Consider the following 14700-nt stretch of genomic DNA (forward strand, 5'->3'; position numbering starts at 1 on the left):
CGCTAGAGTCACATGACTCTCGTTTCCCTGTCGCCATGCTGTGTATTAACACCACAACCTGGGCAACACAGTGCAGCTCGAAAACCTGCGTTTGTCAACCAATCCAATCTCAGCATACATAAAGAATATTATACCAACCAACTACTAGTCTCTCTCTCTCTCTCTCTCTCTTTTTTTTTTTACCAGTGGTAAACACATTTTTTTACCATCACTGGGGCTGTTCCCATGGCAACCCGGACCTAAAATACACAGGTATACAACACAAAAGAAATGTTGGACGTAGGACTAGAGGAAAAGCCTCGCCAGCGCTGTTCTCATTTCCTGCGCCGCTGCAAAGGCATTACAAAGTAATTTCACGTACTTAAAAACGCTCCCAGATGTTTTTCGTGGCATCCGTGTGTAATCAGACCCATATGACTATTTCGGTAAAAACCAAACAAAAAATCCCCATGAAATTATACAGAATGTCATTAACATGTAACAGATTTACTTCATTTCCAAATACACTCGTCCAAAACACGCAGAACTCATTCGAAAGGAATTCGACTGTTGCTTTTTGACTTGTGTTTTTCTCAGTAATTGAAAATCCTGTCTGCGGTAACAAGACGTTTAATAATCAAATAAAAAGGTCTAAGTATTACTTTAAGTGGCCAAGAAGTGATTTCCTTCCCATTTGTTCAGCAAAAGGTCAACATTTGCATAACATTTTCCCGTAACAAGTTTCATTCCCTCGAAAAATACATGTGGTGAAGTGTTCAGCTATTATATAAGCGGTGTGTCATATTTAGGGTTGCAAAATTCTCAGCATTTTCAAGACTGAAAATATTCTTAACAGGAATAAAGGAAAATTAATGGGAATAAAATGGGAATTTACAAAATTGCAGGTAACAATAACAAGGAACTTGAATGTAGTTCGGAAAAAAAATATCTTGCAGGATAGTCCGAGTTTAAACAACCAGATTTAATGAAATTTCACATTCTTTAATGCAGCGTTTTTGAGGCCACGCCCCCTACATGCACTGTACATCGCCCCAGAACGTACCACAGATCATTTCTTGAATCCTGCACACAAAATATCTTCCATCTTGGTGAGCATTCAGGTATATTACTTGAATATGATAAATTAATGTTACAAATTTCCTTGTGCTGTGTGTATGCTGTAGTGCAACAAATTAATACTCCAATTAAATCAGACAAAAATGTGATTTAAAAAATATCTGTATTAGTTTGCATGCATGTCAGCTTATGAACTTATGGTAATATTTGCATATGATATAGTTATAATATTTCCCCACGTCTAATACATTCAAATCAATTCCTTCCAAGTTTCCAAATATTTCCAAAATCCTCCTGATAAAGTTCATCCGTTTCTGGAGACTTACTAGAAATGTTCTTCCCCTTTGCAACTCTAATCATATTTGTAATAAGTGGCCAGGGAGTGCGACCTAAACCCTCTCTACAAATCCCTGAATCAGGTCGAGGGTCCGTCCTGAACTGTGCTTCCGCGTCTTTGTGTGCTCGTCACATCTCCGCTTTCGGGAGACAGCGAGCGGTTTTCCAGGAATGCATTCTCTCATTTTACGAGGAAGCGCCAGCCGGAGCCGCGGCAATAACACAGTCACTGGGTGACTGTAACCATGGGAATGTCTGTAGTCTGTGGTGTGTGTTTATAATACAGATTAGGGATGCTTTCTGTACCAGGTGGAGGTCATGTGATGGAATGGGTCATCCCGGACAAGACCCCCCCCCCCCCCCCCCCCAGCATGACAGAAACCTTTCACTGAAAGAAGAAAAAAAAAATATCGCTCGGCTAAACCTCATTGATTGACGCATCCCTATAAAAAGACCAGTCGAGCCAAACCAATCTAAGAAAAATAAATGCTCCCCAGGCGCAGAGACACCAGTTAATTTGTCATCCATCAATATGTTCCCCACACACACACACTTTCCCTGATCAATGCTGAAAGTCAAGTCAGTGCACTGATTTCACTACCCTCAGAACTGATTCGAAAGTGGCCAGTTCAGTTCACTGAGCTAAAGACGGTGCAGAGGGAAACCTGACCAGAAAGACGATCCCTGGCAACCTTTATGCGATCCTTCGCTTTCATCCTCTCTCTCCCTGACTGTTCAGAGAGCAATAAAGAGGGTTTTCTCTCAGGCACAAAACAGGAATTCAAAACAGGTCGCAGATGGAGAAAGTTTCTGTTGCAAAAAGAAAAAAAAAAGAAAAACATGCACCAAATACAATTCAAATGCCATTAGTGTTAAGTAACACACTCAGCAGTTAAAACCTATTTATAAATAAAAGGCAAGCTGGAGTTAAAAGTTTACATCTGCACAGTTCAGTACACAAAAAAAATAAATAAATAATTAACAACAAAATTTTTTATAAAAAAATTAATTAAGGCCACTCCAAATATAGCATCTATGATGCACAAATCAAATGGACTAAATCCTGTGTTCTGTGATATTAAAAGCAGATGCCACACTCACCCTCTCCTCTCTAAACATTCCTGATCTTTCCTTTTTCCCCAAATAAACCGAGCCATAGTTGTTACCTTTTTCCCCACCCATGGTTTAATAAAGGCTTAATCAAAGAGTGGTTTCAGCCTGGCAGATTATTTCCTCCTTTACATTTTCTCGAAGAAAACGCCGGCCCTGAACGGTGAAAAGTGACTATTTATCTAAGACAATGTTGCTTTATTTGTAGTCTGGTCAGTCTGCATAAAAGCAGTTTGAGTGTAAAAAAGCTTCAACTTTCAGCAGTCAGCTTCCTGGAAAATGCTAGTTATCTGTTCCTATGATTTCCAGTGATAGAAGAAGTATACAAACCACATACTTGAGTAAAAATAGAGATACACTAGGCAAAATAATGCTTCAGGAAAAGTACAAAAGTATTTAACTATCCAAAGTACTATGATTTATTATGGCCATAATGTTCCTATTACATTTTTGTCACAAGACTTTTTGCTTAATTAACTCAGTTTATGTGAACAGACTCTGAGACTCTGTTATTGTTAGCGCAGCAATCTATTAATAAAATGATGAGTCAAACACTGATATCGATTAAAATGATCATGAGTCATTCGAGTCAGGAGTTTCTTCACTCATTCGTTCTCCTTGTAAAGTTCTGCTTGCTGTTGAACTGATGCTGAACTGTATGTTGGTGATAAGTAGATACGCCGAGCGCAGATCGAAAAGAGTTTAAAACGGAGCGCTCGCTCGATCCTGATTGGTGGATTGCTGTGCGCTTGGCCGGGTAAGTTTTTATCCTCAGAAATAAAAAAGGAACAAGTGATTTTTGAATAAAAAAAAAAAAAGGAAGATATTTGACTTTGAAATGTAGTGAAGCTAAAATAAAAGTCTCCCCAAAAGGAAATACTTCTGTAAAGCACAGATACACGGAAAAGCTACTTTAATACAGTTCGTTACAGTCCACCAATTATAGTTTCAGCATCAATGAAGTCGGTGGTTAAGGTGCTGTGTAACTGATCGGAGGGTCGGGGGTTCAAGCCCTGGTATTGCCAAGCTGCCACTCTTTGGCCCTTGAGCAAGGGCCTCTATGCTCCAAGGGCGCTGTATAATGGCTTCCAAAACAAGCTGGGTGCATTTAATCGCTCATCACTGCACAGGATAAAGATAAAGCAGTAATGAATGGACATTTCGGTGCCACCCAGATGTCGATGATGTTCCTATTGGAGTCTTTATTCCTCTCAAGGTTTCTTCCTCATGCCATCCCCGGGAGTTTTTCCCCGTCACAGTCGCCGCTCATTGGGGACAAACTTACAATTGTACATTCTTTTATGAGCGTAAAGCTGCTTTGAGAATGTCCATTGTTAAAAGTCGCTCTACAAATAAAACACAAATTGAATCTGAACTGATTTAGTTTCTTTCGATTTTAAGTTGACGTAATTTGTCCTCTTGTGATCGTAAACATGTTTCATTTCCACTTATGGAGTTTTCCTTTCAGGTTTTTTTTTTTTTACGCGGTGAAAGAATGAATCGGGGCTTCACCTCACGAATCAACCACAATCTATTCATAGACATGAATGGTTCAGATATAAAAGAATCGTTCCAATGATTCAAAAGACAATTCTGTTCAATAAAATGTGCCTCTGGCCTTCGAGTGACTGCAGAACCATGGGGGGAACTACAGATCTGGAACGTGTGCAAGTATCAAGGTCATATATTGATATAATGGTGTGCATTTTCACTACATTCGGTAATTTCCTCCTTCCTCGTATCACTGGCTTTGAGTACACACCGAGGGTTCAGCGTTGTCAAAGGTGATGCGTTTATTCACAGAGAGTATCCCAGAACAACCAAGCCATGAGAAGCTGTGGCTTAGTGTTCAAGGCTTTAGTTTATTGATTGGAAGCAAATTCCACCATGCCAAGCTAACATGGTTGAGTACTTAAGCGAAATGTCACGGAAACTGTTGAAAATGGAAAAAAGACAGAATTTTGCAAATCTTCTATTCGAATTTAAAGCCTATAAACTTCGACATCACGTGATGCTTTTTATCTTACCACTCATGTAAAGAGCGGTTTTTGTTGGCGACTGTATCATTCGGGTCCGATCTCGCTCATCAACAAGGCATTTACAGCTGATTGCGGGATGTTTCTAGGATTGTTCCGGACGTTATCTGACGCTCTTGACCCGCATCTGCATAATTTTATGCATTGTTCTGCTGGATAAGTGGATAATTGCAAGAATGAACAGGTGCATATGTGCTCATAGTAAAGTGGCTCATGAGTTTACATTGTCTCTAATTACATTTGGGTCTTTAGGTCTAAACTGATTTAGTGATTAGCATTTTTTTAAGGTTGTTTTTTCAGAAAAGAAGGCCTCCATGTACCACACAGTTCAGAACCAGAAGAGCCAAACTGGATATTCGATAAGTCTTTTTGTCTCTGGAGAAGCCCATTACTATTGAATAGCTGTTATTACTGTTTGCATTGTAAAGGCATGTTGGTACATGTCCTGAGTGACCTGCAAATGTTAACCGGCTTCTATTATTGCAGGTGTAGTAATAAATATAATTAGAATGTTGAGGGTGGTGCAAACGTGGCTACGGTTTTGGTCCTCGTCATTATTTAGTTTGAAAAGAGAGCGAGAGACACAGAGAGATCTAAAAGAACCTTTTCTGGGATCAGCTAATTCTCTTGTCCTGTAATTCTTTGAGTCCACCTGTCCATCCATCTCAATCTGTCCATCTCAGTACATCTATCTGCATTTATCTGGCAGATTCACTACATACCCATCCATCATTTAATTTACCTGTCCGTTCATCCGTCCATCCATCCATCTATCTATGTCTTTCCATTTATTTATCTGCTGGCCTGTTCATCCGTACATTTATTCTCTATTTTCATTTAAATCTGCATTCTTCTCAATGCACCCAGCTATTCACGTCTATTCATTTATTCATCTTTCCAGATCCACCTTTTTGAATGTAGATCCATTCATCCTCTCAGCATGTTCACATCCATCCATGCATCCATCCATGCATCCATCCATCCATCCATCCTCTTAGGATGTTCACATCCATCCATCTTCACCTCTCTGAATGTCCATCCATTCACCCTCTCAGCATTTTCACATCATCCATCCATCTATTCAGAACTATCTTTCCGATTGCCCTTCTATTCATCCTCTCAGAATGTTCACATCCATCCAGCCACCCATCCATCCATCCATTCAACCAGACCCACCTCTCCAAATGTCCATCCATTCACCCTCACAGCATGTCCATTCATCCATCATCTATTTGCATCCATTAATCCACATCCACTCATACACCTTTATCCCTCCGTCTCTCCATCTAGTGCATTCCTTTCCTTTTTCCCCCCTTATCTCTTGCTCTGTCGCACATGGCACAGATTGTCTCAGCCTCGGAGCGTTATTATGACAGATATTAGCTGCTAAATGAGTTGCTAAGTAGCTGAGTTGTCCCACTGGTACACAGAGACTGACGTAAACACGAGCGAACAAATTCACACTTTCCTTTGGCGCTTTGCATCCTTCCGTTTATCGTGTGAAAGCTGTCGTATGCTTCAGTGACCAAGCGCAGGGCGATATGATGGAGATTTCCAACAATCGCTTTAGAAAACAGAACTGTGTTTCGTTAGAGACGACCTCGGCCGCGTTCCAAACACCAGCGTTCGAGAGAAGCTACAAACATTGTAAAGATGTGAACTGGCAGATGTAGTAGTACTTGTAGTCATAAGTTTTGGCGGCTGGACATGTTCTTTTTTTTTATCATGTTGACAATCTGAAGTATTCATCCAAGTGGCTTCTGGAGTCTCACTTGATGACGGAAGCCCCTTAGATAAATGACAAGGTGCTACAATTGCACATCAAACACAGTTGCCTGTCTGGCAATGGATCACTCTATTGATGGAGCACAGGAACATGCAACAGAGAGATTTGTAGTAATAAAATACTACTTGTGCTGGAAAGTCATTTCAGAAGAAAATCTTTTTCAGGAAATAATGTACAACACTATACAGGAAGTGGGAGTGACATCATCCATGAGGATAAGGGAGCATCAAGGAGTCTTTCTGTGTACCTGACAAACATCTGGCCTCCAGACAGGGTTGCAAAAAAGGTGTACAATTTCCAGAAACGTTGTATCGGAACTTTATCTGAAGAATTTAGAAAATATTTAACAGGAATTTATGAGAAATCTGGAGAAATTAATATAAACTATCATATACAAACATATAAACATTTCGTTAGGTCATAAGCTGACATACACGCGAACTAACACAGAAATTAAAAAGTTTACATTTTTGACTTGGATTTAATTGTTAGTATGATTTTTTTGCAGTTTACACACAGCACAAGGACGTTTTAAACAAAAATTGGATTGGAAGATACATTCCGATTTTGTGTGCAGGATTCAAGAAATGATCTGTGGTATGTTCTGGAGGAATGCGCAGTGCACGTAGGGGGTGTGGCCTCAGTGGGCCTTCAGTAAGTGTGCTGTGTGCATGTGATTGGTGAATGAGCAGGGTAGAAATTCAAAGGAAATCGCATTAAATCTGGTTGTTTCAAACAAGATTAACCTGTGAGATTATTTATTTTTCAACTACACTTTTAATTCTCTGTTATAGGCTAACCTGCAATCCCAGTTTATTCCGACCAAGTCCCGTTGATTTTCATGGAAAGTTCCCAGTCTTTAAAATTCACGGAATTTTGTAACCCTACCTCCAGCATCTGACCCGATGTCTATTTTAGCTGAAAGCATCGTTCCTCCCAGTGGTGCCCTTTCACTGGAGTGCATCCTGATAGAAACAACACATTGAATAGGACAAAGTAAGGTAAAGAAACCCCACCCATTATGACTTCCCGAATTTCAAAAACAGGCTCTGCATATTTAGCCAAACACCCTTTCGGATTGCTTACATGTAACATGATTTGGTCTGAAAGGCTCCTCTCACCATCCTCCAGCAATAAAACACACAGAAACCACGCAATGCCTAGATCTACTTTCCAAAGTCAAACAGTTCCTCAAACAGGAAGATATCTGTTTTCCATCTGTAAGGCATAGAGTGTTTTGTTTTTTCCGTAAACTTTGAAGCTTGTAAACAGGCAGCCAGGATCCGTCAGAGTGAACGGCTAGTCGATGTTTTTAGTCCACAGAGAAACAGTTGGCTACGAGCTGCACGGATATGAAGGGTAAATATTTATTCGGAGAAAATACGACATAGTATCTGTCCATGGTCTGCAGACATGATGCAGGTCCGACACTTATTAAATGATGAACAAGAGCTGGAAGATGACCACGAAGTTGTAACATCATAGGTTTTGGATTTGCTGTTTCGCCACTGGATTCATGCTGTGGACACGTTCATACACAAGCTGGTTAATGTTTTCTTTTAATGAATGTGATTATACACTTCACCAGCAATGCTCGTTCACAACAGTAGGGCAAAACATCAACCTTAATCTTTACTTCAGAATGTGACAAAAAATAAAGCCTTGGTTAGTGGAGTTTTTGTATTTCAGATTTTGCACCGGCCGGTGCGAAAAACAAAAAACATCCGCTGAGCAAAGAAGTCAGAGAAAATTTGACCAGACTTGCTCAAACTCAAATCAACATTCTTTAGACCTGGGGTGAACAGAAAAGCATCTCAGAATGCAAAACATGTCCTGGCAGATGAGCTAGCACCAATGGCAGAATCCCACTCCAGTCAAACGAGAAGAGGAATGTGAAGCTTTAGTGAGATCCGGCTCACCCAAATTGGAGAGCTAAAGATGGAAAAAATTTTCTCAATCACAAAGGTTTATGCTTGGAACATGCGCTTCTTTAACGCTACACTAATCCGGCTAAATTGGAAAAAATACGTTTTTCGTCTGAAAACGCTCCACGTTTTCATTCGTTTCCCAAAAGTTGCTAATCCACACTGAAAATGCTTCTTTACTATGAATGAGCCAAATGCAAGATGTTTCGGCCTGCGTCATTTTCGCCTGCTGTTTATTTGCAACGTCGCTTGACTAAAAAAATGTTGTTTCCTCGAGCATCCGTTTTCACGCCGTTTTTAAACACGTCCATTCATTTAGAGATCGTTTTCGAAAAGCGCCGTCACAGAGTGGGCGGGAGGGTTAAGGTTAAAGAAGAAAAATTACAGAGAGGAAAATACATAAAACGTTTCCAAACTTAGACAAATATAAATAATACTATTAATAAGCAAAAAATAGTTTTCATTAGAATATAGGAAAAGCACCGAGAAGTGATCAGCGTATTTTCATAAAGACTCCTGGGGAAAGCTTCATCATGAACATGACAAGACACATGCAAAGAATGTGCAAAGATCATAAGGAACCCCTTAAAGTCTTAAACAAGGCTTTGAGCAAAGAAGCCGTGTTGCTGCGTGAATTGAAACTAGGTATGCACAAGGTTTTGAGTGTGCGGTTGAGCCGCACTTTATAACTACAGTTTCGGAAGAAATGCTACATCATGCAGGATAAGACTGAACTCCCAGTGACTTGTGTGCTGCAAGTATAGAATTTGGCAATAAGCCAATATATTGCAAGATTAAACCCTGCTGAGAATATGGTGAAATTGCCCTCAAACAAGGCACCGAATCCTCTGATTATTTACACATTTTTGAATATTTAATATAAAGTCATTCACTTTGTTCTAATCGTTCAGAAGCGGCGAGATCTTTCAAGTCGCACGTTATTACCGATTATTCTTGAATATACATGGGATGCTGTGTATCGCATGAACCACATCCGTTCGAATGATTTTGATGAGAATTTTCAGCGTCGCATTTTTAGGCATCGGCACTTTTTTATTCTTAATCTGATTTTAGGGAACTAATCCTTCGAGTTCTTTGAGAGAATCCGGTTAAATCTGGTTCCATACACCAACACAGGCTCATGAGACTTTTTCAGAATAATTCTCCAAGTCTAAAAACAAAAACACCGCGAGATGAAAGAGGCGAGAGCCGACACGAGATCAGGTAAAATTTGGGAACACAGTTGATCACCCTCTCTCTCTTTTTTTTTCTTCCTGCCAAAACTTTCTGATCATCAAAGAGTGTAGCTCAGACACAGACACAAAACCGAGTACATCTGTGTTTGAGAAGGGCAGCTTTGAAGCTCGGCCGCGTAAACACACCCTGAGGAAAAAATAAAAATAAATAAAATAAAGAAAGAAAAAAGAAAAAAGGTGTAAATTGACTAAAACAGAAGTGACCACAAACATCACTTCAGCGGTGGAACTATTAGTCTTGCATTTAAATTTTATATTGTATATTAAATCTATTTTGCATGTGATGAGATCATGCATACTGTAGATATACAGTCAGAAAGTATTAAGACTCCCTTCACTTTTTTTCAATTTTGTTATAATGGCAATTGCACCACATTTATATTTTATTGCTGAAATTGCAGAAAAACTTTTGAAAACTAAACCCATTTAGTGCATTTAATTGCTATATTACATCAAAGTGCAAATACAAATATATAAATAAAAAAATATAATAAATAAAAAATATCAATACTCTTTGGACTGAAAAACTAAAGAAAAGAAAAGAAAAGAAAAAGGGAAAAAAGAAAAGCACTCTACAGTGTTTTCTTTATGGTTTAGTTTGAAATGATCCCAAACTTTGGAAAACATTGTCATTTTCTTTGGTCTGAATCTGTGGAAGCCCGTTTCCGCCTCATTTAAAAAAATGTATTCTGACTTTCTTCTTGCAATTCTGACTTTCTCGCAATTGTGACTTTATTTCTCGTAAACCATGCTGTTGGCCTGAAGTTTGAAGCTGTAGATTTATCCTCCTTTGCTTCATCTGTCTTGTTCTCTCCAGGGATCGGAGGCTTAGTTTGATACCATGCGATTTTATTGATTGGAGCCGATTTCATTTTTAATGTGTAAACCTTTCTGGCACTACAGAGGCGGTCAACTTTTATGCCGATGCAAGTCAGTGAATATTACCATCCCTGCAATTCATATACACGTGTGATATTTCAGTTTTTATCTAATAAATGTATATACTACTATATGTCCAAACCATCCCAATCTCTTCTCCCTCACCTTGTTTTCAAAACATCCTACATGCACTGTTCCTCTAATAAACTCATAACTAAACTTGCCCATCGTCGTCACTTCCAACGAAAACCTCAACAACTTCAGCTCTGCTACCTCCAGCTCCACCTCCTGTCTTTTACTCAATACCACTATCTCTAAACCATACATCATCACAGGTCTCACCACAGTCCTATAAACTTTCCCTTTCACTCCTACAGATACTTTTCTATCACAAATCACTCCTGTCACTCTTCTCCACCTTCTCCACCCTGCCTGCACTATTTTCTTCACTTCTCTAACACACTCTCCATTACTTTGCACTGTTGATCCCAGGTACTACTCCCTTTTCCCTGCAACCGCACCCCTCCACTGTCCTCCCTCTCATTCACACACATGTACTCGGTCTTACTCCTACTAACTTTCATTCCCCTTCTCTCCAGTGCATACCTCCCCCTCTCCAGGCTCTTCTCAACCTGCTCCCTACTCTCACCACAAATCACAACATCATCGGCAAACATCAAAGTCCGTGGAAACTTTTGTCTGACCTTGTCAATGAACCTGTCCATCACCACTGCAAACAGGAAATGGCTCAGAGTTAATCCTTGATGCAGTCCAACCTCCACCTTAAACCAGTCTGTTGTTCCTACTGCACACTTTACTGCTGTCACACTGTCATCATACATGTCCTGCACCACCCTCGTATACTTCTCTGACAAACCTGACTTCCTCATACAATACCACAACTCCTCTCTAGGCACCCTGTTGTACCCTGTTGTGCTCTAAATCCAAAAACACAAAATGCAACTCCTTCTGACCTTCTCTATACTTCAGCATCAACATTCTCAAAGCAAATAATGCGCCTGTGGTGCTCTTCCTCGGCATGAAACCATACTGCTGCTCACAGATGGTCACCTCGTCTCTCAGCCTGGCTTCCACTACTCTTTCCCATAACTTCGTGGTGTGCAGGTCTGCATATCTCCCCCCTATTCTTAAAAGATCAGTACCATCACACTCCTTCTCCATTCCTCAGGCATCCTCTCACCTTCCAAAATACATTTATATACATTTGTAGAATTCTCTTTTCACTTTGTCATGGGGTACCGAGTGTTGATTAATGAGAGAATGGATTTGAACAATTGTAGTATCAGGCTGCAGCATAACAACATGGAAAAAAGTGAAGGGGGTCTGAATACTATCCGAATGCACTGGATATCAGATCTGATCGATAAAGATCTGAACCTTAAGTTTGGGGCGATAGGGAGAATAAGCAGGCTGTCGAGAGGAAGGGCACGGAGTGTTCGCAGCATTCCACCACTGTTTTCCATTAGCAGTGTTATTATTCATCGCCTCTTGCTGACGTCAAAGCTGGCCACAGGAGCAGGACGGCGAGCTCCAGCTGCTGTGGGTTAAAGGAGAGCAGCGTTGCCTCGCTGGGAGTCTGGCAGCATTTAAGCGCAGTGACGTACGGAGGCAAGAGTGCAAGGGAGGAAGCAGGAAGCATCTGTTTGAACACCGAGAGGCTTACATTAATCAGGAACATAAAAAAAAAAAAAAGGCCCCGCTCTTTAATTGGTACAGATTTTTTTTCCATTATCAGAAGGTCCTGTAAACTCTCACACACACAGAACAGAATGCTGTAAATACACGTAAGAAGGTCATGTTGTGAAAAGATCCTACTAAGCGTAACAGTGTAGCAGAGCGTTTTGTTCTGTATATAAACAAAAAAGGTGAAGAGATAGAGAGAGAGATTAGCTAATCTTATTTAACATTTAGGAATGTTTGCTAACATTAGGCTGAGTACTATATTGCGAAAAATAAACTCGCAGACGGGTTTACGTTCATGCTAGAAGGTTATCTAACATAAGTGACTGGCACTAGGTCTCTTCTGATTCATCAAAAAAAAAAGAGACATAAAACATGCGAACGAGGAATGCACAAACACTGCTTGCTTTGGAAAACTCTTCCACCGTGAAAGGCATGAGTTCTTATAGAATATACTGAGGTGTGATATCAGGACTGTACACACTAAAAAGCCAGAAATAGCAAATAAATGTCCACACACACACACACACACACACACAAGTTGTGTGTATGGCTCAGAAACTGTAGTGTTGGCATTGTGCTGTCATTTCCCCTGATGTTAAACCACAGGTCATGAACAAACACCAACTCCAGTCATCAGAATTTCCACTACATCGTCCCTGTGGAACCTTCTGGAAAGAGTCCGCCTGTCTGACTCCACCACATACACTGGGTGGAGACTTTGTGCATGACAATAAAAATCTTTTTTTCTCCAGACTGTTACCACAAAGTTCGAGGCACACAAATTGTATACGATGGCTTTGGATGCGGTAGCATTGAATTTTCCCGTTATTGTCCGTAGTGTTGTGATACGTCATATTCACGTCTCAACAGTGGTGCTGGAAGAATGCTCTCGAGATGCAGTTAAGCAAGGAGCAATCAATCTACATGGCAAATATCGGTCACTTTCCATATATGCAAATATGTTTAAAACGATGCATCGCATCACTAAATAATAATATATATATATATATTAGGGCTGTAAAAATTTCAATTTAATTAATGCAGCTCACATTATTAATTAATACCTTCGAACCAACATATTTTTCAGTGTCCTTTCTTTTTTAATTTTTAATAATATATATATATATTCTAATATATTCAATTATATCAACATACTTGTAATTTCTCAGAAAGGCAGTATCATTATTTTTACAATAATGCATCATATTAATTTTAGATTGATTTCGCTTCATACAACAGCATTAGATATTGTTGCATTGTCTAAATATTGTGTATCACATTGTGTACGGTAAAAAGGTTACGGATCGTGTTCTGTTCTTACCTCACAGGGACCCTAATGCCAAATAAAACACATTCAATGTGGATAATGTCTGAACAACATGGCAGTATGAGCAGCTCCATGACAATCAGGATGCGTTAACATACACGTGCGCACGCACTCATTCCGTGCACACGTGCACTAAGGGCTCTGACGGAGTTCCCCACTGCATCTGTTATGTTCTCGGCACACAAGGGACTGGGACAAGTGCAGAGACGGAATGAGTCCTCATTACCGAAGCCCACCGGAGTGTGAGAGGGCAAAGAAGGACGAATTGGGATGGAGGACAAATTAACTGTGAAGTACCACGTATCACAAAAGGGGACTGCGTGATAACACACTCCAGTGTGGTCTGGAAAACCTATCCGTGTTTGCGTGTGCTCTGGCTGATGGACAGCCCCAGTGCATCATGGAATCTTTAATGAGTCCTTCTGTTACCAAGGTCTTAGCACTGAATGTAATTTATGCAAATGGCATTTAAAGTTGTTTTTTTTTTTTTTATTCACAGACCAAATTAAAACACAGTACTTCAAAACATATTTGAGAATTTCATATTCTACATTTACAGACGGCTTGTTGCAAGCAAACTGAGAAAGACAACTGACTAATGACTGAGGCTAGCGATTCAGTTAGCTTGCGAACCAAACTTCATTACACTCGACAGGGTGTGCTGTTTTTGAGAAATATTCCACAAAGCATTTCTCTACTAGAATATCCCACCCAGAAATATCTCATTCCCCTTATATGACAGTGAATGATAAATTATTAAGTGCATCATTCATACAGTGAACAAAGAAAGTCTTCAATTCTATAGTTGTATGAATCTGAACATAATAGAAATCACCTGGTCCTTAGCGGGTTTTAGAATTAGGTAAATCCAACCTCAAATGAACAATACAATACAAATGTCTCTCGATTTTAATTACAAAAAAGTAATATCGCTTAACGCGAAGTGGCGTTTCTCCTGGAAAATGAATTTCTGTTTTTCTTTTCGGGAAAAAGAAATAAATAAACACAAAATTTTACAGAGAAACCGAAACGTTCCAGGTAAATGAATGAATGAACAAAAAGCTGAACAATCAGATGCTTTCCTTTGATAAGTAAGGATGCATTTTATAAATATTTCAGTGAATGAGTTGTTTCTATCGAAACAATAGTGCATTAGGATGAGTGCATGAATTACATAAGCTTAACAATTCTATAATATATATATATATATATATATATATATAAATATCATATTATATGAAATGTGCAAAGTAATGGAGAGTGTGTTAGAGAAGTAAAGAAAAGA

The 14700-nt window shown here is 39.5% G+C and overlaps 1 protein-coding gene across 2 annotated transcripts in view; it reads right to left on the reverse strand.

Annotated features, from left to right (window-relative positions):
• LOC310715806 (cytoplasmic phosphatidylinositol transfer protein 1-like) overlaps positions 1 to 14700 on the reverse strand; it is a 61604-nt gene that overhangs the window by 30355 nt on the left and 16549 nt on the right. The window lies entirely within an intron of this gene.

Source organism: Silurus aristotelis (genome assembly GCF_946808225.1).
Source record: "Silurus aristotelis genome assembly, chromosome: 2".
In the NCBI taxonomy this organism is placed as follows: Eukaryota; Metazoa; Chordata; class Actinopteri; order Siluriformes; family Siluridae; genus Silurus; species Silurus aristotelis.